We start from the raw sequence: 26,123 nt of genomic DNA, 5'->3' as shown, positions 1-26,123 counted from the left end.
TGAGGCCAGGGCCCACCTCCTCCAAGAGACCTTCCCTAACTGAGCCGTCCTTTCCTCTCCTCCCACTCCCTTCTGCGTCGTCCTGACTTCCTCCCTTTATTCATCCTCCCTCCCACCCCCACGGCACTTATGTACGTACCTGTGATTGATTGATCGATTTCTATTAATGTCTGTCTCCCCCTCTAGAGCGTAAGCTCGCCGGGGACAGGGAATGTCTGTTTATTGCTGCGTGGTACCCCCCCCCCCCCAGGGATTACTACTGTGCCCTGCGCACAGTAAGCGCTCAATAAATACAACCGACTACAGCGGGCATATCCTGGGGCTGGGGCGAAAGTGGATCGGGGTTAGGGGAAGGAACGTGGGGGTGAGGTGCAGGGTTTATGGGGATTGGCCTCGCTGTATTTATTTCAATGTCAGGCTGTTTCCTTGCCAGTTTTAATAGGTGAAACAGTGATTGATTTCCCCCTTGTTTAAAAAAAAAAACCACCCAAAAAATAACAGTTGATTTCACCCTCGAAAGTCCTTGAAGTGAGAGAGATGACAGCTCCTCCCCACACGGCCCCGCGGACGGCTCCACCACTAATGGACTGTCATCCTCTTTCATTCTAGGCTTGGGATGGCGCCGGCTGATGTCAGAACGGCTCCTCTGGCTTCAAACTGGCACTCAACAATCTCCCTGAGTTGACATTTGTTGTTCTCTCCCTCCCCCCCTCCGCCCCCTTCTTCAGATGGAACGAACCTTCCGACCTCTACTCCCATCCCGAGGGCGAGTGGCCGTCTCTCAACCCTTCTGTTCCGCTCAGGTAATGGGACGCCCGTCTAGCGGCCCTGACTCTCCGCCCTAGTACCGAGTCTCGATTACCCACGGGGAAGGAGAGAGAAATAACACCGGTAATACAGAATGGGGATGAGGGGCTGGATCCCAGTTGGGCCGCCGCGGGAGGAAGAGCCTCGGGAGTTGCCTGGCGGTGGGGGTGCCGCCAGGGATTGGCGGGGCCCGGAGTCACCTGGGCAGGTGTTGGAGAAGGTCGAAAAGAAAACAGATATGCAGCAGTTGAGAGTTTTAAAATCCGCAGGGTGAACGTGGATGACGAAGCCCACGGATGGCTGGAATTTGACGGTGCACGCTCTCCCAAGCGCTTAGGACAATGCTCTGCACTCCGTAAGCACTCAAATGCCACTGATGATGATGGTGATGAATCTCGCGGGCAGGGAATGTGTCTGTTTAGTGTTATTAGTCTATATTAATTATTAGCTATTAGTTATTAGCCTATAGTAATAATAATATTAATGTTGGTATTTGTTAAGCCCTTACTATGTGCAGAGCACTGTTCTGACACAAGGGGATCAGGTTGTTCCCCGGGGGGCTCACAGTCTTCATCCCCATTTTCCAGATGAGGTAACTGAGGCCCAGAGAAGTGAAGTGACTTGCCCACAGTCACCCAGCTGACAAGTGGCAGAGCCGGGATTCGAACCCATGATCTCTGACTCCAAAGCCCAGGCTCTTTCCACTGAGCCACGCTGCTTCTCTACAGTGCTTTGCACAAGTAAGCGCTCAGTAAATAATACCGATGGCATCTAAGCACTTACTATGTGCCAAGCACTGTTCTATGTTCGAATGAGTGAATGATACCCAGTCCTTTCAACAGCAGATTGACCGCTATAGTCTAGAGCTCTCCTTCGTACTATAATCGATCGGTCATATTTATTGAGCGCTTACAGTGTGCACAGCGTTAGTACTAAGCGCTTGGGAGAGTACAATACAACAGAGTTGGCAGACCAATCCCTGCTTAAAATGAGCTTACAAGCTTAAGGGGAACTTAAGGTCCCACAGAGATACGAACTCAGATCGCTGGATTCAGAGTCCAGAGCGCTAACCGGGACACGGAGGAACCGACGCCACCGCTAACGGTCATATTCATCTCTGAGTTCACGCCGCCCACTATCCAATCTTTAATAAGAAATGATCACCCCCATCCATCTGAAGCCTTAAATCCAGCCCCGGCCCCAGCCCTAATGAGGATTTTGCCAACTGAGGTCGTCAGCGGCCATTTGGATTTCTTTTATGTCGACGATTGGAGTTGAGTTGTTTGAGGTGATTTTTCACTCCCACCTTGTGTTATGAAATATCTGGGGCAGAGGACTCTGCTTAGATCGCTAACCAAGCTAACTCAATATTTGCAGTCCCAGGGACTCCCTGGGGCTGTACTGAGATAACTTTGTAAAAACCGAGAGTTATTTATAAAAGCTCAAGGTGCCCTGTTAATTAGGGAAGACTGTCACAAGCAGAAAAATGCTCTCGGTAAGCACATATTTCCTTCCCCGGCTATTTGGTTCCCGAACGATCCGTCGGTTGGCAGAACTCTGGTTAAGACCAAAGGCTAACGGAACAAATCAGGTCAAGGCATCAGTGACTTCAGGAACACCGAGTAACACCGAGTAACCAAACACAACGGTCACAACCAGAAAAACGCTCTCAGTAAGCACACGTTTCCTTCCCCGGCTATTTGGTTCCCGAACGATCCGTCGGTTGGCAAAACTCTGGTTAAGACCGAAGGCTAACGGAACAAATAAGGTCAAGGTATCGGTGTTCCTGAAGTCACTGAGTAACACCGAGTAAACAAACACAACAGTCACAACCAGAAAAATGCTCTCGGCAAGCACACATCTCCTTCCCCAGCTCTAGGGTTTGTTTCCCGAACAACCCATCGGTTGGCAAAACTCTGGTTAAGACCAAAGGCTAATGGAACACATAAGATCAAGCTATCGGTGACTTCAGGAACACAGAGTAACAGTCTCGAAGGCAAGAGGTGGTCCAAAATAAGAACTCTAAACCTACGGTAGCGTGATCGATTCAGATGCTAAAGGAACATAAAGTTAATCTGCCAATCGCATCTATCGAACGCTTACTGTGTGCAGAACCCGCCTTCAGGGAGGTGACAATTAGCGGGTGAGACAAAGAAAAATAAATTATCAATAGGAGGACGTGTTAGAATGTCTAATGAATCTTATTTATTGAGCGCTTACTAGGTACAGAGCACTGTACTAAGCACTTGGAAGAGCACAATACGACAGAATTAACAGACATGCTCCCTGCCCACAGTAAGCTTACCATCTAGAGGGGGAAGCAGACATTAAACCGATATGTAGATATGTGTTACAGGGGTTGTGAATACTAAAGTGCCCTGGCAGTGCTGAAGCGGCAGTTGGGGAATGTAACCCGGAGATGAGAAATTATTTGGGGAAGACCGCCGGGCGGAGATGTGATTTCGAGGAAGACTTGGAGGTCCGTTGACTGTGAAGCGGGACGGAGGGAGTTCCAGACAGTGGAGAGGGTTTGATTAAGAGAACTGTGGCAAGAGAGATGAGGATGAGACACAATAAGGAGGTTGGCTTGAGAGGAATGAAGAGCGTGAGCCCGGGTGTAGTGGAAGAAGGAAGTAGTGTAGAAAAAGTAGAGGGGGGAGCAGCTGATCGAGTGCCTTAAAGTCAGCGGTCAGGGGTTTCTGCTTGATGTGGAGAAATATGGGCCACTTTTTGAGGTTGTGAGGAATGGGGAGATATGCACAGAAAGATATTTTGATTAGACTGTAAGCCCGTCAAAGGGCAGGGACTGTCTCTGTTACCGATTTGTACATTCCAAGCACTCGGTACAGTGCTCCGCACATAGTAAGCGCTCAATAAATACTATTGAATGAATGAACATTTTAGAAAAATGATCTGGGCAGCAGAGTGAAGTGCGGACCGGAGAGGGGAGAGACCGGAGGTAGGGAGGTCAGCGAGGAGCCCTGTGCATTCGTCAAGTTGGGCTGTCCCAAGCCCCTGGCCCTGCACGGACGGAGAGGAAGGGGGCAGATCGTGAAAAGGGACTGGATTTGGCAACAGAATGACACCGGGATGGAAAGAGAGGGGGGAGTCAAGGTTTATGCCGAGGTTGCCATATTGAGAGGTGGGGCAGATGGTGGTGGTAGGATCACCTGGATTGGGAAAATTCACTGGAGGAGAGGGTTTGGGAGCGGGGTTTGAAGCCTGAAGAAAATGCCACTGTGAAGAGTCCCTCAGAGATGGAGAAGGAGTCAGGGATCGACAATACCCAGGACAGTTATCGAAGAGGAAGGACAAATTTCCCAACCGCAACTGGAGATCAGCTGGGGAGAGAATCCCCTGTGGCACCACCACCTGCAGCTTTCAGAACAGCTAGACCCCCCGGTGGCTTCCGTGGCAAGGTGAGATTCTGCCGATAGAGATAGAATGGGAACGTGATTTTTTGGGAAACTCTTGGCACAGAAGGAATCTGAGTAGATTAAAGGTTCCATAAATGGTGGTCCCTGGGCATAATGACTTCTCTAATGTTTATCGGGCACTTAACCTAATGGAAACACATTTATCTCTTCTGAGTTCTGCCCTGACAATTGGCATTTGGCCCAGTCTTAGCATGCACAGGGGCAATGACGATGTACGTGGGGGGTTGGTCTCGATTCTGGGCTGTCTGCTGTGAGACTCTCGTACCAAGCAAATAGCTTCCTGCTGGAAGAACCACTCAGAAGGCAGGAGGGAATAGTTACAATACTGTACCTACGGAGACCATCTGTGATAGGGTTACACCTTTCCACGGGAGACATTACTTGACGGAAGCACACGGACACGCATACACACACATACGCACAACTCGAGCCTGTGCCAAAGAGGCACACGGCTGGACGCGAAATACCCGCCGTGGCCTCGCGTCGACAAACCCTCCGTTACTAATATGATCTCACTAGTGCTCACCACCTGTATTTCACCGTCTGACTCCCGTCTCGTTCCCGATGCGGATTGGAATGTTCAGTCTCCGACCCGGCGCCTCCATCGTTTGCTACGTATTGGTGTGAAAGGAGCTTGAGAACGGAAGTGATGTCCTAGAGGGGCAGACCGAGCATCCATCCATTCTGGCATTCTTTGACAGAGGCACCAAAGGGGCAGAGTGATAGTTAGCCTCCAGGCTATCCAACCATCATGGTTAGAATTGGGCCATCCAATATCCCCAAGTTTTCCCTCCAATAATCCACCGTAAGTAGGCTAAATCCTTCTCGATCCTTCTAACTCCTCTGGGATAAGGCTCTCTTTATGTGTTCTTTGATTTGAGGATTTCTAGCCCACTCTGTCTATAATCCACCTGATGTGTGTGTGTCTCCCTCTCCCCCGGCTGACATCGGCCCAGAATATCATCCCTCTGTAGACCGAGTGCGATCCAAGACCTCATAGGGAGGGTGTCTGCCTACCCCCCGGGCCCCTGTGATGTGGGCGCCCACAAACGGAAGAGACTGTTCTCTTGGTTGTTTCAGGGTGGTTGCTGCTCCTGTTGATTTTTCTCTTCTCTCTCCTCGTTCGCTTGAACTCGTCACCCCGCTTATGTGATTTCTGAGAGGACCAGTGAGAGTGACTGGAAATCTCTACTGGGTTACCTCTCACGGCCTAGTGAAAAGGCACTGACCTAGGAGTCAGGGGACCTGGGTTCTAATTCCAGCTCCTCCACATACCTGCTCTGCGAACGTGGGCAAGTCACTGGATTTCTCTGTGCCTCCGTTCTCTCATCTGCAAAATGGGGATTCGGTGCCTGTACTTCCTCCTACTTACAGCGTGAGCCCCATGTGGGACCTGATTATCTTGCATCTAGAGCACGGGCTGGGGCGTCAGAGGTCGTGGGTTCGAATCCTGGCTCTGCCACTTAGCTGTGGGACTGTGGGCAAGTCACTTCACTTCTCTGTGCCTCAGTTCCCTCATCTGTAAAATGGGGATTAAGACTGTGAGCCCCACGTGGGACAACCCGATTGCCCTGTATCTACCCCAGCGCTTAGAACAATGCTCTGCACATAGGAAGTGCTTAACAAATACCAGCATTATTATTATCTGCCCCAGCCCTTAGCACAGTGCTCTTCACGAAGTAAGCGCTTAACAAATACCGTAATTATTAAGGGAGGGCAGAGGGGTAACCCGGAGCCTGGGCTCAGCTGTTCAATAATGTTGGTATTTGTTGGTATTTGTTAAGCGCTTACTTGGTGCAGAGCACTGTTCTAAGCGCTGGGGTAGATGCAAGGTAACCGGGTTGTCCCACGTGAGGCTCACAGTCTTCATCCCCATTTGACAGATGAGGGAACTGAGGCACAGAGAAGTGAAGTGACTTGCCCACGGTCCCACAGCTGACAAGGGGGCAGAGTTGGGATTCGAACCCATGACCTCTGACTCCCAAGCCCGGGCTTCTTCCACTGAGCCACGCTGTTCAACCTTACTCAACCGTCTCCCACCCAACCCTACTCCCTCCCCGCCATCCTCACGGCCTCTCACTTAGCCCCTCCCCAGGATCATGCTTTTGGTCCCAACGCTCAGACTAACTGCACCGTCCTCCCCAACCCTCATCTGCGTGCCGCTCTGGGCGCAGCAATCAGGGCAGGCCACAACAGGCAGGTCCAAAATCAATCATCAATCAATCAGTGGTATATACTGAGCACTTACTGTGTGCAGAGCTCTGCACTAAGACTGTAAGCCCGTCGATGGGCAGGGATTGTCTCTATCTGTTGCCCAATTGTACGTTCCAAGCGATGAGTACAGTGCTCTGCACATAGTAAGCGCCCAATAAATACTATTGAATGAATATACTAAACACTATGTACAGTTGCTAGCCAGCAGAAGGCAATCTGCTGCAAGTCAAGACTCCCCCGTGCCGGGCAGTGACGGCACGGGCGAGAGTCGAGGGCCGAGATTCAGGTTTACTGGGCGGAAGAAGGCAGTGGTAAACCACTTCTGGATTTTTACCAAGAAAACTCTGGATCACCTACCAGGACGACTGCAGACGGTGATGGGACATTCTGGGTGAGATGTGTCCACGGTGTCGACGGCGTAAGACGAGACGAGATGTGATCGGGAGCTTCCGGACTACGGAAACGAAAACAGATTACCGGTAAGGGAAATATAGACTATGAGGCTATTACAGACGTGCTGTGGAGCTGCAGTGAGTATCTACCGGAGGGCTTAAGGGTTAACGCAGCTCATTCATTCAATCGTATTTACTGAGCTCTTACTGTGTGCAAAGCAGTACACTAAGCACTTAGGAGAGTACAATGGATGGACTCATTCCCTGCCCACAGTGAGCTCACAGTCTAGAGCTCCTGTGGGGTCAGAGCTTGTCTGTTGATTAACACTCTGTTAAACTCTTCAGCAGGGCTTCAGCGAGGGGCCTGGCGGCAGCAATAATAGTAATGATGGAGTTTGTTAAGCGCCTACTATGTGCCGAGCACTGTTTGAAGCGCTGGATCTTCTATCACCTGCTTGTGGGGGCGCTGGAGCCGAGTGAATGATTGATTATTGTAAGCTTGTTGTCTTTAGGCTGTAAGCTTGTTGTGGGCAGGGAATGTGTCTGTCATATTGTGTTGTACTCTCCCAAGTGCTTAGTACAGTGCCCTGCACAGAGTAAGCACTAAATAAATATGATTGATTGACTGACTAATTCTACTAATAATAATGTCGGTATCTGTTAAGTGCTTACTATGTACCGAGCACTGTTCTAAGCGTTGGGGTAGATGGAGGGTAATCAGGTTGTCCCACACGTCACAGTCTTCATCCCCATTTTACAGATGAGGTAACTGAGGCACCGAGAAGTTAAGTGATTACTATGTGCCAGGCACTTTTCTAAGTGCTGGGGTAGATACAAGATAATCAGGTTGGACACGGTCCCTGTCCCACGTTGGCTTTACAGTCTGAATCCCCATTTACAGATGAGGTAAATGAGGCATAGAGAAGTGAAGTAACGTGCCCAAGGTCACGCAGAGATCTCCCCAACCCACGACCCCATTCTCCTCTGGTACTGAGACTTTTCCAGGGAAGAGGGGCAGCTTCTTCCACCCAGTTCCTCTCCCTAGAGAGCAGAGCGATGGCTGGAGCCCGTCTGCGGCTTGCTGAATCCCGTCACTTCCTCCATCAGTACAGCGGTTCCCTTGTAAATAGAGGCAGCTGTGAGTGGCGGTGCCCGATTCCCCTGGGCCCTGGAAGCCTTGTGATTGTCGCCCGGGGACTCGGCGGGCAGATTTCCTTCCTTGATCGGCCTCTCCCGAGGCCCGGAACATCGACCCGAGAACGTCGACCCGGGACGTTCCGGGCTCTCCTGCTGCCGTCCCCCCCGCCGAGGTCAAAGCCATCTGAGCAATTAAATATCCAGGACACTGCCCCCGCTCCCCCAACCCCGGGGACACAAGCAGGAGGAGATGGCGGGGCACTGAACCGGCCGGGGCTGCCCATCACCGATCAAGACGAATGGTGGGCTGGAGGGAGACGGGGCCTCCAGAAAGAGTTTTGTCAAGTGGTAGAACGGGACTGGGAACGGGGACAGCTTGTTCGGGGGGAGCCAAGGAGGGAATCGGAATGGGACCAGCTTGTTCGGGAGGGGCCCAGGAGGGTGGGAAGAAGGACTGGTCACTGGGTGAGGGCTGATTGCCGTTGCTGGGGGAGGTTTCCAAGGAACCCATCTGGAATTCAGGTACACGTGCAGTTTTGGCGGGGGCGGTAGTTACGGCCCTTAGTCCTCCATCCCAGCCCCCATTTCCTCCTCTCACAATCCCCGTGACCCGAGTGGGCTTTTCCCTTTGTTGGGCCTCAGGGTCCCTAAATGAAAAATGGGGAGAAGAGTCTCCCCGTCTCTTCCCGCCCGCATCCTCACCCCTCCCTCCGTCTCAGATGGGGAGAGCTGACATCTGGAAAGCAGCAGGTGCTTGGTTGGGAAGGTACAGCCAGCACAAAGCCTCCAGTTGTTATTTCGGGGCAATCAATAGAAACAGAAAATTAATGGAATCAAAAGAAATGAGCGACACATTGTAAAACAATCTCAATTACTAGATAACCAATCTCCTTGCCATTCAAGAGTGGATGAAAGAAAACACGGAGCTGGGCCATCTCTCCTGGCAGCCCGGAGCAGTTCCAGCCAGAGTCGAGGATTTGGGGTTCTTTCTTATTCTGCTTTTAGAGTCTTGGGGGTGACGACAGGGCGGTGGGAGCGTTCAATACATACCACCGATAGACTGATTGATCTAGTCCACGGGTGACAGAATTGGCGGTGGCACTGGGATGTGAACTGTAGGCAGATCCAGGGATCCAATCCCTGTTTCATTTTTCATTTTCTGGAGGGAGAAGCCTGGCTCCTGAGGACTTTAAGGATCCCCATAGGCGCTTCCTAAAGGCAGTGAGACTGCTCCATGCCATTTCTACCTGCAGAGATAATAGGCTGTAAACTTGTTTTGGGCAGGGGAAAGTATCTGCTAATTCGGATGTATTGTACTCTCCCAAGCACCTAGCTAACTGATCTGAACATAGTAAGCACTAGATCACTTCATTCGATCGTTTTTATTGAGTGCTTACTGTGTGCAGAGCACTGTGCTAAGCGGTTGGGAGGTACAATTCTTCCACTGATCGATCGATTGATAATAATATTTGTTAAGCCCCGACTAGGTGCCAAGAACTGACCTAAGCACTAGGGTGATCCCTGTCCCACGTGGGGCTCACAGTCACACAGGGAGGGAAAACAGGTGTCAAAAATCCCCATTTTATAAATGTAGAAACTGAGGCATGAAGACTCACCCAATGTCACCCAACAGGCAAGTAGCAGAGCCGGGCTAAGAACCCAGGTCCCCGGGCTGGCGGGCTTGTGTTCTTCCCACGGGGCCCTGCCGCTTCTCAGATATCGCTACGAGGCCTCTCCGGGTCGGCCTCTTTCTAGTCCCCGGGAAGAGGTGGCCAAAACCAAGTCCTACTCCCATTTTACCCTCTGTGCTGCGGCGGGGAGCACAAATGGTAGGCAGGGATGTCAGCATGGGAGTGGTGCTCCGTTTTTTTTTTTTTTAAATTGTATTTAAGTGTTTACTATGTGCCAGGCACCGTACTAAGCTCTGGGGCAGATTCGAGATAATCAGGTTGGACACAGTCCCTGTCCCACACGGGGCCCGCAGTCTTAATCCCCCTTTTACGGATGAAGTAACGGAGAAGTGCAGTGACTTGCTCAAGGTCATGCGGCATACAGAAGGCAGAGCCGGGATCAGAACCCCGATCCTTTGACTCCCAGACTCGTGCTCCATCCCCTGGGCCACTCTGCTTCTCTTCTGATAAAGCATCTATTCCTCCATGCTGATCTGTACTCTTCCAAGTGCTTGGTACAGTGCTCCGCACACAGTAAGGGCTCAATAAAAACGACTGAATGAATGAAGGAATGAATAATGCTTTTTAGCACTTGCAGTCGGGGCTAGGTAGGGCTTGGGGAGGAGGGCAGGTAACCTGTGGCTTTGGGGGGTGGGAGGGTTCCCTAGAAACCATCTCCCAGACCCCCAAGAGAAACCTAGCCAAGGGACGCGCTGGGAGGACCACTCGATCATGTCAGGCAACAGCTGATGGCTCCCTAGGCGAAAATAAATGTAAACAAGCGAGGCGCTGCTGATTGGGAGATAATATCCCGGAGAAATGATAGAGCATCGCCTGCTCCCCCAGCTGCAGGGCTGCATCTGGGCAGGCGAAACGCTGACGCACCACGACGCCTCTCAAAGCCACATCGCGGGAGCTTTTTATTTGAAAAACAGATGTAATTGTCTTTTGTTCCCTCTTCGTCGTCCCTAATAAGCACTTAGGAGCAGGAGTGAAACGACAGAAAGGGAAAATGATCACGTTTCCATTTCTGTGGCTCTCCTTTTCAGCTTGGCCACGGGGCTGAAATCGCCTCGGTCCTCCGGCCCCCTCCTTCTCTCTGCCCTGCCTGGGCAGGGGGCCTTGGGATGCTCTGTGGGAAGGCCCGAGGCAGAAAAGGGGGCTTCCAGACACTGGATGCCACGGACTGCATCCTCTGGGGTCCGCTCAGTCCCTGGTTACTGCAGCACAAGGGGCTGAAAGCCACCCCACCCTCGGACAATCGATCATCAGCCGATCGATGGTATTCATTGAATGCTGTGTGCAGAGAACTGCACTAAGGGGTTGGGAGAGTACAAGGGGATAGAGTTAGTAGACACCTCTCCCCCCTCCCCGACGCGCACCTGCCCCTCACGCACAGCACACCCACACAAGGGAAGCAGTAGTGGCTACAGCACGGACCTGGGAGTCAGAGGGACCTGGGTTCTAATTCCGGCTCCGCCACGCGTCTGCTGGGTAACCTTGGGAAAATCACTGAACTTCTCTGTGACTCAGTTACCTCATTTGTAAAAGGGGGATAAGAGTGTGAGCACCATGTGGGACAGGGGCTGTTTACTTGCTTTGTTTTGTTTTGTTGTCTGTCTTCCCCCTTCTAGACTGTGAGCCCGTTGTTGGGTGGGGATTGTCTCTATCTGTTGCTGAATTGTACTTTCCAAGCGCTTAGTCCAGTGCTCTGCACACAGTAAGCGCTCAATGAATATGATCGAATGAATGAATGAACGGGGACTGTCTCCAACCTGGTTAACTTGCATCTACTCCAGGGCTTAGCACACTGTAAGCACTTAACAAGTGGCCATAATTATTATAATGATGGTGATGATCATGATGGCATCTGTTAAGAGCGTGGCTCAGTGGAAAGAGCCCGGGCTTGGAAATCAGAGGTCAAGGGTTCGAATCCCGGCTCCTCCGCTTGTCAGCTGTGTGACTGTGGGCAAGTCACTTCACTTCTCTGTGCCTCAGTTCCCTCATCTGTAAAATGGGGATGAAGACTGCGAGCCCCACATGGGACAACCTGATTACCCTGTATACCCCAGCGCTTAGAACAGTGCTTTGCACATAGTAAGCGCTTAACAAATACCAACATTATTATTATTATTACTATGTGCATAGCACTGTTCTAAGCCCTGGGGAGGGGGCGGTTACAAGATGATCAGGTCGTCCCACTTGGGGCTCACAGCCTTCATCCCCATTTGACAGATGAGGTAACTGAGGCACAGAGAAGTTAAGTGATTTGCCCAAAGTCACGCAGCTGACAAGCGGCGGAGCCGGGATTAGAACCCAAGACCTCTGACTCCCAAGCCCGTGCGCTTTGCACTGAGCCTCTCTGCTTCCTTCCCCCCCACTCCCCCTCCCCGCCACACACACTAACACATACTATTAGGCCCTCGCCATTCATTCTGCTGGATCCCCTGAGCTAATTACCTCTGCTCAAGAACAACTCCATTTTCCTGCACAAAACCACAGGACCCAGGTAGTGTGGTGGAACGCCCTCCCTCCTCACCTCCGCCAAACTAATTCTCTTCCCCTCTTCGAAACCCTACTTAAAGCTCACCTCCTCCAAGAGGCCTTCCCAGACTGAGCTCCCCCCCTTTTCCCTCTGCTCCCTCTACCCCCTCCCCGTGTCTCCGCAGCTAAACCCTCTTCTCCCCCCTTTCCCTCTGCTCCTCCCCCTCTCCCGTCCCATCCCCTCGGCGCTGTACTCGTCCGTTCGACTGTATATATCCTCGTTACCCTATTTATTTTGTCAATGAGACGTACATCACCCTGATTCTATTTATTTGCTATCGTTTCAATGAGATGTTCTTCCCCTCGATTCTATTTATCGCCACTGTTCTCGTCTGTCCGTCTCCCCCGATTAGACCGTGAGCCCGTCAAAGGGCAGGGACTGTCCCATCTGTTACCGATTTGTCCATTCCAAGCGCTTAATCCAGTGCTCTGCACATAGTAAGCGCTCAATAAATACTATTGAATGAAAGTCACTACAGATCCTAACGTCCCTTGTTAATCCACTAGTGGCAGATTCCTCAAGGGGAGGGACTTTCCCAAATCAGCCCCTCCTCCTGCCCCTGACCCCCAGACACCCTTCCGCTCCTCCCCCGGGGCACCGGCTAGACGTCCAAGTTCCCTGGCGGGAAGCCTGGCTCTGGAGGGTGTCCCCAGAGGGGGACAGGGAAGCCGGAGAGGGCTTGGAGGGAGAAGATTATCCACACAGGCTCCCAGGCCCTCATCCCGACGCTGCAGCGGCCGATCCACCAACGGATCCCATTATCCTTCCCTTAAGTTCCAATCAACTGAAAATTGCTGCCATCACTGTCAAGTGGGCAGCAGTCAAGAGAGGCTCCTGGCTGGGTGCCGGGTTGGTGGCTTTCTCCGCCAACAGAGCCTCAGGAGGGCTCCGGGCAGGAGCCGGGGGGTGGCGGGGAGGGACACGGCCCAGTCTGCCAGTGGCCACCTCTCCCGGGCCGAATCCCGGCAGGGTTGCCGACGGGATGCAGGAGGGGAGGGGAGACCACACCGCTCTCTTCATAGTAATAATAATGATGGCATTTGTTAAGCGCTTACTATGGGCCAAGCGCTGGGGTGGATACAAGGTAATTAGCTTGTCCCACGTGGGGCTCACAGTCTTAATCCCCATTTTCCAGATGAGGCGACTGAGGCACCGAGAAGCGAAATGATTTGCTCAAGGTCACACAGCAGACGAGCGGTGGAGCCAGGGTTAAAACCCATGTCATCTGACTCCCAAGCCTGTGTTCTTGCCACTGGGCCATGCTGCTTCTCATTTTTAAAGCTCTATGAAAATCTTTTCCCTTCCATCTACACCCACTCCCTCGGAGAACTCATTCGCTTCCGTGGCTTCAACTATCATCACTAGGTGGATGATTCTCAAATTCACATCCCCAGCCCTGATCTTTCTCCTTCTCTACGTTCTCATATTTCCTCCTGCTCTCGGGACATCTATGTTCGGATATCCCACTGATGCCTCCAACTTAACGTGTCCAAAACTGGCCTCCTCATCTTCCCATCTAAACCCTGTCCTCCCCATGACTTTCCCCTCACTGTAGACGCCACCATCCTCCCCGTCTCACAAACCCATAACCATGACGTTATCCTCGACTCGCCTTTCTCATTCAACCCACGTATTCAGTCTGTCACCCAATCCTGCCAGTTAAACCTTCACGACATGGCTAAAATCTGCTCGTTCTACTCCATCCAAACGCTACCACGTTAATACAGGCTCTTGTCCTTTCCTACCTTGATATCCGCACCGGCCTCTACCCTGGCCTCCCTGCCTCCTGTCTCTCCCCGCTCCAGTCGACACTTCACTCCGCTGCCTGGATCCTTTTTCTACAAAACCATTCAGTCCATGTTCCACTCCACTCTTCAAAAAACTCCAGTGATTACTCATCCACGTCCATATCAATCAGAAACTCCTTTACCATTGGCTTGAAAGCACTCAATCACCTTGTCCCTTCCTACCTTATTATTCTGATTTTCTACTACAAGCCAGCCTGCACGCTTCACTAATAGCAACGTCCTCACTGTAGACTGATCCATCTATCTCACCGCCGACTCCTTCCCCGTGTCCTTCCTCTAGCCTGGAATGCCCTCCCTCTTCATATCCAACAGACGATCCCTCTGCCCACCTTCAAAGCCTAATTGAAGGCACACCTCCTCCAAAAGGCCTTCTCCTACTAGACCCTCATTTCCTAGTAGGGTGCACAGGCTGGGAATCCGAAGGTCACAGATTCTAATCCCGGTTCTGCCGTTCGTCTGCCGTGTCACCTTGGGCAGGTCAATTCGTTTCTCTTAGTGAAGTATTTCTCATTTAGAGAAGCAAGCCCGTCAAAGGGCGGGGACTGTCTCTATCTGTTACCGATCTGTACATTCCAATCGCTTAGTACAGTGTTCTGCACATAGTAAGCGCTCAATAAATAGTACTGAATGAATGAATGAATGAATAGTGGAAAGCGCCCGGGCTTGGGAATCAGAGGTTGCGGGTTATAATCCTGGCTCAGCCACTTAACAGCTGTGTGACTTTGGTCAAGTCACTTAACTTCTCTGAGCCTCAGTTCCCTCATCTGGAAAATGGGGATTAAGACTGTGAGCCCCACGTGGGACAACCTGATTACCTTGTATCTACCCCAGTGCTTAGAACAGTGCTTGGCACATAGTGAGTGCTTCACAAATACCATTATTTTTGTACTTTCCAAGCACTTAGTACCGTGCTCTGCACACTAAGCGCTCAATAAATACGACTGAATGGATGATTATTATTATTCTCCGTGCCTCAGTCACCTCATCTGTAAAATGGGGATCGAGATTAAGAGCCCCCCATGGAACAGGGACCGTGTCCAACTTGATTTACTTGTATCCACCCCAGTACCTGGCACATAATAAGTGCTTAACAAGTACCGTCAATATTACTATTAGTCTCCCAGGTGTTTAGGACAGTGCTCTGCACACGGTAAGCGCTCAATAAATACGACTGATGATTGATTCCAAGAAGGCTTCTCTGTCTAACCTCTCATCCCCCTACCTTGGCCTCTCTCTCTTCTAGGTTGCCTCTGCACCCCCTAAGTGCTTCGATATTCACCCCACAGCCCCCGGGTACAGATCCTCATCCTCCGCTCCTTCCCTTGCCTGTCATTTACCTGAACACCCGTCTCCCCAGCTAGATTATAAACTCCTTGAGGTCGGAGAGCATATCTCCCAACTCGATTGGATTTTCTTTTCCCAAGGGCTTAAGGCAGCACGCTGGATTCAGTCAGTACTCCAGAAACGTCATGGATTGATCGATTGATAGATGGAGTATGGGGAGAGGGGGCTGCCGAGAGGGAGCTGGGGACGGGATGCGGGGGTAAGATGGGTGTCCTATGAGCATCCCCCCTGCTGGGGGTCTGGTGGAGGTCTGGGGGTCTGGGAGTGGTCCTGCAGCACATAAAAACTCATTGTGGGCGGGGAATGTGTCTATTTATGGTTATAGTCTACTCTCCCAAGTGTTTAGTACAGTGTTCTATATGCAGTAAGCACTCAATAAATACAACTGAATGAATGAATGAATGAATGGCCCATGTGCGTCCCCACCTCCAGCTCCCAATTGTTTATGGGGAGGGAGGATGTGAAGCAGCGTGGCTCAGTGGCAAGAACCTGGGCTTGGGAGTCGGAAGTCATGGGTCCGAATCCCGGCTCTGCCACTTGTCAGCTGTGTGACTGTGGGCAAGTCATTTCACTTCTCTGTGCCTCAGTTACCTCATCTGGAAAATGGGGATTAAGACTGTGACCCTCACGTGGGGCAACCTGATTACTCTGTAAATCTACCCCAGCGCTTAGATCAGTGCTCTGCACATAGTAAGCGCTTAACAAATACCAACGTTATTATCAGAGGATGTGCACCAAGGCAGAGGGAGTTGTCAGGTGACCCGGCCGAGCCCGGTACAGTCCCCGAAGAGGGAACGAAAACTCAGTAGCTGGGGGAGGGGACTGGGGACGAGGGGCGGGAGCCCTCGAACCTGGCAGGTTTAGTATTCTGAGCCGAACACATCTCCCGTCACTGAAACTCTTGAAAAGTCACCTAATAAAAGCAGATTAGAATTCATCTCGGCTGGCTTCATAAAGACGATTGCTATTATCGGGCGATAATTCCATCTGAGAACCTGCGGCAGGCACTTCCTGAATGGGAATGAACTTGGGAGAACTGGCAACTGGTGCCCGTCGAATGGACCCAAGGACGTCATCTGCGAACCGTGGAGAAGCGGTCTGGCCTAGTGGATAGACCACAGGCCGGGGAGTCAGAATAATTATAATAATAATAATTACGCTATTTGTTAAGCGCTTACTATGTGCCAAGCAACGTTCTAAATGCTGGGGTAAATACAAGGTAATCAGGTTGTCCCACTTGGGGCTCACCGACTCAATCCCCATTTTACAGATGAGGCAATTTAGGCACAGAGAAGTTAAGTGACTTGCCCAAGGTCACACAGCAGACAGGTGGCAAAACTGGGATAAGAACCTACAGCTTCATTCATTCGATAGTATTTATTGAGCGCTTACTATGTGCAGAGCACTGGACCAAGCAGTTGGAACGAACGAGTCGGCAACAGATAGAGACGGTCCCTGCCGTCTGACGGGCTCACGGTCCGATCGGGGGAGACGGCCAGACGGGAACGATGGCGATAAACGGAGTCGAGGGGAAGGACGTCTCGTAAAAACGACGGCGACTAAACGGAATCGAGGCGATGCGCAGCTCATTAACAAAATAAAGAGGGTGATGAAAATACATACAGTCGAGCGGACGAGTACGGTGCCGAGGGGACGGGAAGGGGGAGGGGGAGGAGCGGAGGGAGTTGGGGGGGGAAGAGGGTTAAGCTGTGGAAAGGTGAAGGGGGGTGGTAGAGGGAGTAGAGGGAGAAGAGGAGCTCGGTCCGGGAAGGCCCCTTGGAGGAGGTGAGTTTTAAGTAGGGTTTCGAAGAGGGGAAGAGAATCAGTTTGGCGGAGGTGAGGAGGGAGGGCGTTCCGGGACCGCGGGAGGACGCGACCCGGGGGTCGACGGCGGGATAGGCGAGACCGAGGGACGGCGAGGAGGTGGGCGGCGGAGGAGCGGAGCGTGCGGGGTGGGCGGTGGAAAGAGAGAAGGGAGGAGAGGTAGGAAGGGGCGAGGTGATGGAGAGCCTCGAAGCCTAGAGTGAGGAGTTTTTGTTTGGAGCGGAGCAAGCCCGTGCTCTAGGCCATGTTCTAATCCTGACTCCACCGCTCATCTGCTACGTGACCCTGGGCAAGTCACTTCATTTCTCCGTGCTTCGGTTGTCTTCTCTTACGCAGTCGAGTCCTCTCCGACCCATAGTGACTCCACGGACACGTCTCTCCCAGAACGCCCCCACTTCCATCTGCAATCATTCTGGTAATTTATCTATAGAGTTTTCTTGGTAAAAATACGGAAGTGGTTTACCGTTGCCTTCTTCGGCGCGGTCAACTCGAGTCTCCGCTCTCGACTCTCTCCCGTGCCGCTGCTGCCCAGCACAGGTGAGTTTTGACTTGTAGCAGATTGTCTTCCACTCGCTAGCCACTGCTCGAGCTAGGAATGGAACGGGGATCCTTCTGCTTGACTCTCCCTCCTGTAGCCGAGGCCGGTAGAGTATTGGAAACTCTGCAGGTGCGATCCCGAGAGGGGGTGCCTCGGTTACCACTTCCGTAAAATGGGGATTAACTCTGTGAGCCACATAATAATGTTGGTATTTGTTAAGCGCTTACTATGTGCAGAGCACTCTTCTAAGCGTTGGGGTAGATACAAGGTAATCAGGTTGTCCCACGTGAGGCTCACAGTTAATCCCCATTTTAAAGATGAGGTAACTGAGTCACAGAGAAGTTAAGTGACTCGCCCACAGTCACATAGCTGCCAAGTGGCGGAGGTGGGATTCGAACCCATGACCTATGACTCCCAAGCCCGGGCTCTTTCCACTGAGCCACGCTGCTTCTCTGTGGGGCACGTGTGGGGCAGGGACTGTGTCCAACCTGATTAGCTTGGATCTACCAAAGTACAGTGCCTGGAATATAGTAAACACTTAACAAATACCCTAAAAAACCCCTTAGCGTTTTCTCCTCCTCTCTTTCCCTAGCCCCTCCTCTCTACCCCACTACCCCTCCTCTCTGTCTCCTCTTCTCCTCTTTCCCCCCACTCCACCTCGCCCAGCACCTAAGTGACCTGAAGCTGAAGGACACTACACAGTGCGGGTATTCAGTTTGGGTATTTATTAAGCTCTTAGGATATGCCAAACACCGTGCCGAGGACCGGAATAGATATAAAATAATCAGTGTGGGCGCAGAGTGTCTGTCCCACCCAGAACTCACACTCTAATTCCTCCTGAGCGGGGAACGTGTCTGTCAACTCTGTTGGATCGCACTCTCCCTAGTGCTTAGTAAAGTGCTCTGCACACACTGAACAGTCAATAAATGCCATTCATCGATCGACTGATAGGAAGAGCAGGTATCTCCCCCCAGTTTGACCGATGAGGAAACCAACGCAAATTAAAGTTCATCCAGCTGGCTTGTGGAAGAACAGAGACTAGAATGTAGATCTTCTGACTCCCAGATCATTGTTCTCTCCACGGGGCCATGCTGTCTCTCCACACGCGTAAACACACACGCACACTCACCCCTCGATATCTTTCCGCCTTAAACCCACCCATGTGCCCGGGCCGAATATGAAAAAAAAGATTATGATATTGAGCACTTTCTCTGTGACAAGTACTTGTCCTAAGCACTGGGGTAGGATAATCAGGTCTCATGTGGGGCTCATGGTCTAAGTAGGAGGGAGGACAACCTTTGAATTCCCAATTTGGCCGATGAGGAAACAGAGGCACAGAGAAGTTAAGTGTCTTGCCCAAGGTCACACAGCGGGTAAGTAGCAGAACCGGGATTGGAGCCTGTGCGTTTCCACTTGGCCACGCTGAATCTCAAAATATGAAAATACAGATGAGTGGGGCCAGTCTCAGAAGCAGGTAAAGTGCCCAGAGCGTGGGAAGTCAGGGTTTTGTTTCATGGTATTTGTTAAGCACTTACTATGTGCCAGGCACTATACTAAGCGCTGGGGTAGATACAAGGTTGTCGGGTTAGACACAGTCCCCGTCCACATGGGGCTCACAGTCTTAATCCCCATTTTACAGATGAGAAAAACTGAGGCACAGAGAAATGGTACAGAGGCAGAACCGTGCTCAGAAGATCTGAGCCCATGGCAGTGTCTTGGCTTCGCGGCCCCCGTCCCCTACTCCCCCAAAGCCATCCCTGGCCGGTACATACCGAGTTTCTGGATCCTTAGGTGTTCCCTAGGGTAAATGATGTCACCCAACACCTGACTTTACCCTCCTAGGACCTTCAGCTCCTCTTCCAGATTTACACCCAGACCCGATTAGTCTTCTCTGCATTTCGTTTCTGGGATATTTCTGCCCGGGGAGTAGCAGTCATGTCGCTTATAAGCAGATTGTTTCTAAATTAATCAAGCTGGAGAACGTCTAGTCGTCTGTCCCGAATCGGACCGCCCCGGTCCCGACAAAACTTCTGATAGCTGTTTTCCACTGCGGGCTCGGGTTCATCCTAAACCATATGAAATATGGTGTTCCTCCATTCCCGGTTCGCTAGTGTAGATTATCCAGAATCAGTGTGGCCTAGTGGATAAGGCATGGGGCCCGGGAGTCAGAAGGACCTGGATTCTAGTCCCAGCTCTGCCAGTTGTCTGCTACACAGAAGCAGGGTGGCTCAGAGGAAAGAGCATGGGCTTGGGAGGCGGAGGGCATGGGTTCAAATCCCAGCTCAGCCACTTCTCAGCTGTGTGACTTTGGGCAAGTCACTTGACTTCTCTGTGTCCCAGTTACCTCATCTGGAAAATGGGGATGAAGACTGTGAGCCCCACATGGGGTAACCTGATCACTTTGTGTCCTCTCCAGCACTTAAGAACAGTGCTTTGCATGTAGTAAGCACTTAACAAATGCCATTATTATTATTATGTGACCTTGGGCAAATCACTTAACTTCTCTATGCCTCAGTTGCCGCATCTGAAAAACAGAGATTAGGATTGTGAGCTCCATTTGGGACATGGACTGTCCCCAACCAGGACTTTAAAAAGTGCCTGCCATATAGTAAGCGCTTAACAAATGCCCTTAAAAAAATAAAAATAAAAACGATTGAGGTCTTGCCTTAGCCCCGTGATTGGTCGCATAGCCTGCAGCAGCGGCTAAAGTAGCCAAGGTACATATTCACTTGTCTCTTTGGCCACTGTAAATGATCTGCCCTTCTGATTATGGTTGTGATTAGTGCCAATGGGCTTCCTCTTTGGTATTTGTTAATGTTGGTATTTATTAAGCGCTTACTATGTGCAGAGCACTGTTCTAAGCATGGGGGTAGATACAGGGTAATCAGGTTGTCCCCCATGAGGCTCACAGTTAATCCCCATTTTACAGACGAGGGAACTGAGGCACAGAGAAGTTAAGTGACTTGCCCACAGTCACACAGTTGCCAAGTGGCGGAGTCTCTACAATATCGCCAAGATCCGCCCTTTCCTCTCCACCCAAACGGCTACCTTACTATTACGGGCTCTCGTTATATCCCGGCTAGACTACTGTGTCGGCCTTCTCTCTGACCTCCCTTCCTCCTCTCTCGCCCCGCTCCGGTCTATTCTTCACTCCGCTGCCCGGCTCATCTTCCTGCAGAAACGATCTGGGCATGTCACCCCCCTTCTTAAACAACTCCAGTGGTTGCCTATCGACCTCCGCTCCAAACAAAAACTCCTCACTCTAGGCTTCAAGGCTCTCCATCACCTTGCCCCTTCCTACCTCTCCTCCCTTCTCTCTTTCTACCGCCCACCCCGCACGCTCCGCTCCTCTGCCGCCCACCTCCTCACCGTCCCTCGGTCTCGCCCATCCCGCCGTCGACCCCCGGGTCACGTCCTCCCGCGGTCCTGGAACGCCCTCCCTCCTCACCTCCGCCAAACTGATTCTCTTTCCCTCTTCAAAACCTTACTTAAAAATCACCTCCTCCAAGAGGCGTTCCCAGACTGAGCTCCTCTTCCCCCTCTACTCCCTCTGCCATCCCCCCTTTACCTCTCCGCAGCTAAAGCCTCATTTTCCCCTTATCCCTCTGCTCCTCCACCTCTCCCTTCCCATTCCCACAGCACTGTACTCGTCCGCTCAACTGTATATATTTTCGTTACCCTATTTATTTTGTTAATGAATTGTACATCGCCTTGATTCTATTTAGTTGCCATCGTTTTTACGAGATGTTCTTCCCCTTGACGCTGTTTAGTGCCATTGTTCTTGTCTGTCCGTCTCCCCCGATTAGACTGTAAGCCCGTCAAACGGCAGGGACTGTCTCTATCTGTTGCCGACTTGTTCATCCCAAGCGCTTAGTACAGTGCCCTGCACATAGTAAGCGCTCAATAAATACTATTGAATGAATGAATGAACCCATGACCTCTGACTCCCAAGCCCGGGCTCTTTCCACTGAGCCACACTGCTTCTATGGAGCAGCCCTATAGAAGCTAGGGATGCTTCTATGGAGACCATGGGGCCATTAAGAAGGAAGGAATCACCACCACTGTGACCAGTGGTTCCGGGAGAGGACCGCCCGTTGGAGAGGGACTGAGAAACAGCATGGCCTAGTGGAAAGGGCACAGGGCTGGGAGTCAGATGACCTGGGTTCTATTCCCAGCTCTGCCCCTTGTCTGCTGTGTGACCTTGGGCAGGTCACTTCACTTCTGCGTGCCTCTGTTACCTCATCTGTAAAATGGGGATTGAGACTGTAAGCCCCACGTGGAACAGGGACCGTGTCCAACCCGGTTTCCTTGTATCCACCCCAGTGCTTAGTACAGTGGGAAGCAGCGTGGCTCAGTGGAAAGAGCCCGGGATTGGGAGTCAGCGGCCATCCGTTCGAATCCCGGCTCTGCCACTTAGCTGTGGGACTATGGGCAAGTCACTTCACTTCTCTGTGCCTCAGTTACCTCATCTGTAAAAAGGAGATTAAGAGTGTGAGCCTCATGTGGGACAACCTGATTACCCTGTATCTACCCCAGCTCTTAGAACAGTGCTCTGCACATAGTAAGTGCTTAACAAATGCCAACATTATTATTATTATTATTATTATTATTACAGTGCCCGGCACATAGTAAGCACTTAACAAATAAAATTATCATCATTATTATGGTCCTCGAGCCTTCACCGATGGCTCCAGACGTGGGCACTGGCACTGGATCCGGGCAGTCTGAGCACTGGATCTGCCTCTCCTGGCTGGCAGGGCCCGGGAGCGGGCTTCTAGCTCGGCCGGTCCCGGGGGTTGCCCACGCCGCCACGGCCGCGCCCATTGGTCTTTATTAGTTTAATATACGTTGAAGCCGCCAAATAGATGCCGGGGCCCAGGTGGAACAGATGAAATGTGACTAAGTTCTGGGGGATGATTGATAATGAGTAGGGACTGGAAAATCAATTGTGTTAATTCCCGGCCTGTCACCGGGACGGAGAATTAATGAGAAAATCTGTCTAACTTAATGGTATTTACACATTATACAGAGTGTGATAAAATTGTCTTCAGGTGCTGCCTGGCATCCCAATTACAGCACACAGCATATTGGGACGGGGAGAGAGGGCCAGAGTGGACCCCGGGGCTGGAATTGGGCAGAGGTCCCCCAGAACGGGGCCGGCTGGGAGTCCCCGGCCTCGGCTGCTGAGCCTGAAAGGGAGTCTTCGGGCTCCTGGCATTGCCGCTCTGCCCAGGGCAGAGGTTAAAGTGAGGCTGCCCTTAAAGGCAGTGTGAAAAAGTGGCAGAGATAGTGGTGAGGAACAGTGTGCCCTATTGGATAGATCATGGGCCCGTGAGTCAGAGAACCTGGGATCTAATCCCAGCTCTGCCACTTGTCTGCTGGGAGACCTCGGCTGAGTCACTTAACTTCTCTGGGCCTCAGTTTCCTCATCTGTAAAATGAGAATTCAAAAGCAGTACTCACTCTTACTAAAACCGTGAATTCCAAGAGGGACAGGGACCGTCTCTGACCTGATTGACTTATATCTACCCCAGTGCTGAGGATGGTGTTTTTGTTCTCGTCTGTCCGTCTCCCCCGATTAGACCGTAAACCCGTCAAAGGGCAGGGACCGTCTCTATCTGTTACCGATTTGTCCATTCCAAGCGCTTAGTACAGTGCTCTGCACATAGTAAGTGCTCAATAAATACTGTCGAATGAATGAACCCATAGTAAGTGTTTTGCTATTATTATTATTATTGTATACCAGGAGGGTTGGGGGTACAAATTTTTAAAATCAATATGGGCAGGGAGAGGGAAGCAGGTGGCTGGGATGAAGGGAACAAAGAAGGGATGATAAGACTTTGACAGATAGATTTAGACTGAAAGCCCGTCAACGGTTAGGGATCGTCTCTGTTGCCGAATTGTACATTCCAAGCGCTTAGTACAGTGCTATGCACATAGTGAGCGCTCAATAAATACTATTGAATGAATGAATGATAAGAAACACAGTCCTGTGAAGGCTGAGGAATGGCTAGGCGTACCCTTGTGCTTTTTATGGGGCTACATGATGTGGCATGGTGGAAGATTAGCAACATCAAGCAGATTCTGGGAGGCGGCAACCTGGCTTGATGGAAAGAGTTTGGGACTGGGATTCTGGTCCCGGGTTCTCCAGGATCAGCTCAGCTCTTCTCCTGTTCTATGACCTTTGACAAGCCATTTAACCTCTCTCTGCCTTGGTTTCCTCGTCTGTAAAATGGGGATAAGTTCCCTCATCTTCCGATCTCATATAGGCAGCGTGGCTTAGTGGAAAAAGCTCAGGCTTGGAAGTCGGAGGTCGTGGGTTCTAATCCTGCCTCCGCCACTTATCAGCCGTGTGACTTTGGACGAGTCACTTACCCTCTCTGTACCTCAAACTGCCTCAGTTATCTCATCTGCAAAATGGAGATTAAGACTGTGAACCCCACATGGGGCAACCTGATTACCTTGTATCTATCCCAGTGCTTAGAACAGTGCTTGGCACATAGTAAGTGCTTAACAAATACCATTATTATTATTAGATTGTGAGCCCTGAATGGGACCGGGGCTGTGACTGACCCGATTCTCTTATATCTACCTCAGTGTTTGGGAAAGCTGAGTGTCTAATAAATACTAACATTATTATTATTCTGGGTCCCAGAGGGCACAAGAGGTGCCTTCAGTGGGAGATAGCCTGGGGTTGGGGGGTACATCTTTGCTCCCTGAGTTCAAGCATTAGTTGTGCCTTGTTGTGCCGAAAGAGGACACTTTATGCAGGTGTGGTTCCAAACTGAGAACGGACTCCCTGATTTTAGCTGAAGGGCTGAGTAGCCCCACCAAATGGCTGCTGACTTTGTGGCCCCCGAGTCTTGAGCTTCAATCATTCAATCGATTGTATTTACCGAGTGCTTACTATATGCAGAGCACTGTGCTAGGTGCTTGGGAGAGTAGGGTAGAGTTGGTAGTTATGTTCCCTGCCAACAGCAAAGTCTGTTGCGGGGCTGGGAATGTGTCACTTGATTGTTGTATTGAACTCTCCCAAGTGCTTAATACAGTGCTCTGCACACGGTAAGTGCTCAATAAATACGACTGAAGGACTGACCGAACGAATGAGCTTAGAGTCTAGAGGGAGAGACAGACGATATTATAAATAAATCAGTTACGGTTACGTACGTAAGTCCGGTGGGGCAGAGGTGGGGATGAATAAAGGGTGCAAATCCGAGTCGAGGGTGACGCAGAAGGGAGAGGGAGAAGAGGAAGTGAGGGCTTAGTCAGGGAAGGCCTCTTGGAGGAGAGGTGATATCATAATGTTTTGAAGGAGGGAGGATTGCCTGTCAGATACGAAGAGGGAGGAAGTTCAAGGCCAGAGGCAGAATGTGGGCAGAGGACCGATACCCCACCCTGGTCCAATCAGCCAGTCCCTCTTCACCGCGGGCTCTTTTCCCTCTTGCCTGGAAGGGGTTAAGCCGGTTGAGTGAAGCAGCAGTAATTGATGGGGTATTAGAGCCCAAGCCATCCATAAAGTCTCTGTGTACCGGGCACCTGCGGCTCCACTGACAGCAGGGTCCCTTCCTCCCTCCTGTCACCCACCTTGTCTGTCACTTCTCTCCCCCCTCCAGGTCCAAGTTCATTTTTCATCTTTGTAAAAATCCATCTTGGCGGGAGGGGCGAGCTGTCACAAGGCTCTGATCTCCACTCCTCATTTTTTCATCTTTCCTCCCCACAAGGACCCCGGGCTCCTTTCTCCTTCCTCCACCTTGAGGAGAGCGAGGCGGCATTTCAGGCCCTCAAAGCACTGACAGGGGAGAAGCAGAGGTGCAGATTCGTTTCAAGGGTTTGGGGTGGTTTCTCTTTGTTAGGATTGTTCAAAATTTAAACCCGGGTTCTCTTCGCCGCAGTGGAACCCAGGATGGGGGGGGCCTGCCGGGTTCGGGAACCAAGGCCTGAGCTCCGCCTTGTGAGACTCCCTAAATTTTGTCCAGTTACCCACTTTGGGGAAACTGACAGCGGGAATGGGACCGGTTGCTACTTCCTGCCTGCTCTGCCCTGTCCTGCCTGGGCACCGCTGCTTACTTTTCTTCAGCCCCTGGCATTTGTGAGCCTTATGGTCCTCGAAAGGCTGGGGGTGTGAGAGTCACCCTCCTCTCCCACCCCACGCACCCCACCCTTTCCAACATCAGGCCTCACATACCTCTGGTTACCTGGCCAGAAGCAGCGTGGCCTAGTGGAAAGAGTCCAGGCTCAGGCTTTGGAGTCAGAGGTCATGGGTTCGAATCCCAGATCGGCCACTTGTCAGCTGTGTGACTGTGGGCAAGTCACTTAACTTCTCTGCGCCTCAGTTACCTCATCTGTAAAATGGGGATTAAAGACTGTGAGCCCCACGTGGGACAACCTGATTCCCGTGTCTACCCCAG

The 26,123-nt window shown here is 51.4% G+C and overlaps 1 non-coding gene across 1 annotated transcript; it reads right to left on the bottom strand.

Moving 5' to 3' along the window:
- Nucleotides 1-17,725: 17,725 nt before the first annotated feature.
- Nucleotides 17,726-17,863, bottom strand: LOC114812342. Its single transcript, XR_003759998.1, has one exon. It is a non-coding gene; the product is annotated as a small nucleolar RNA SNORA7 (small nucleolar RNA).
- Nucleotides 17,864-26,123: the final 8,260 nt, after the last annotated feature.

This window comes from Ornithorhynchus anatinus, chromosome 5 (genome assembly GCF_004115215.2).
Source record: "Ornithorhynchus anatinus isolate Pmale09 chromosome 5, mOrnAna1.pri.v4, whole genome shotgun sequence".
Lineage (NCBI taxonomy): Eukaryota > Metazoa > Chordata > Mammalia > Monotremata > Ornithorhynchidae > Ornithorhynchus > Ornithorhynchus anatinus.
The sequence above is the reverse complement of the archived record's forward strand: the minus strand, read 5'-3'. Positions and strand labels throughout refer to the sequence as shown.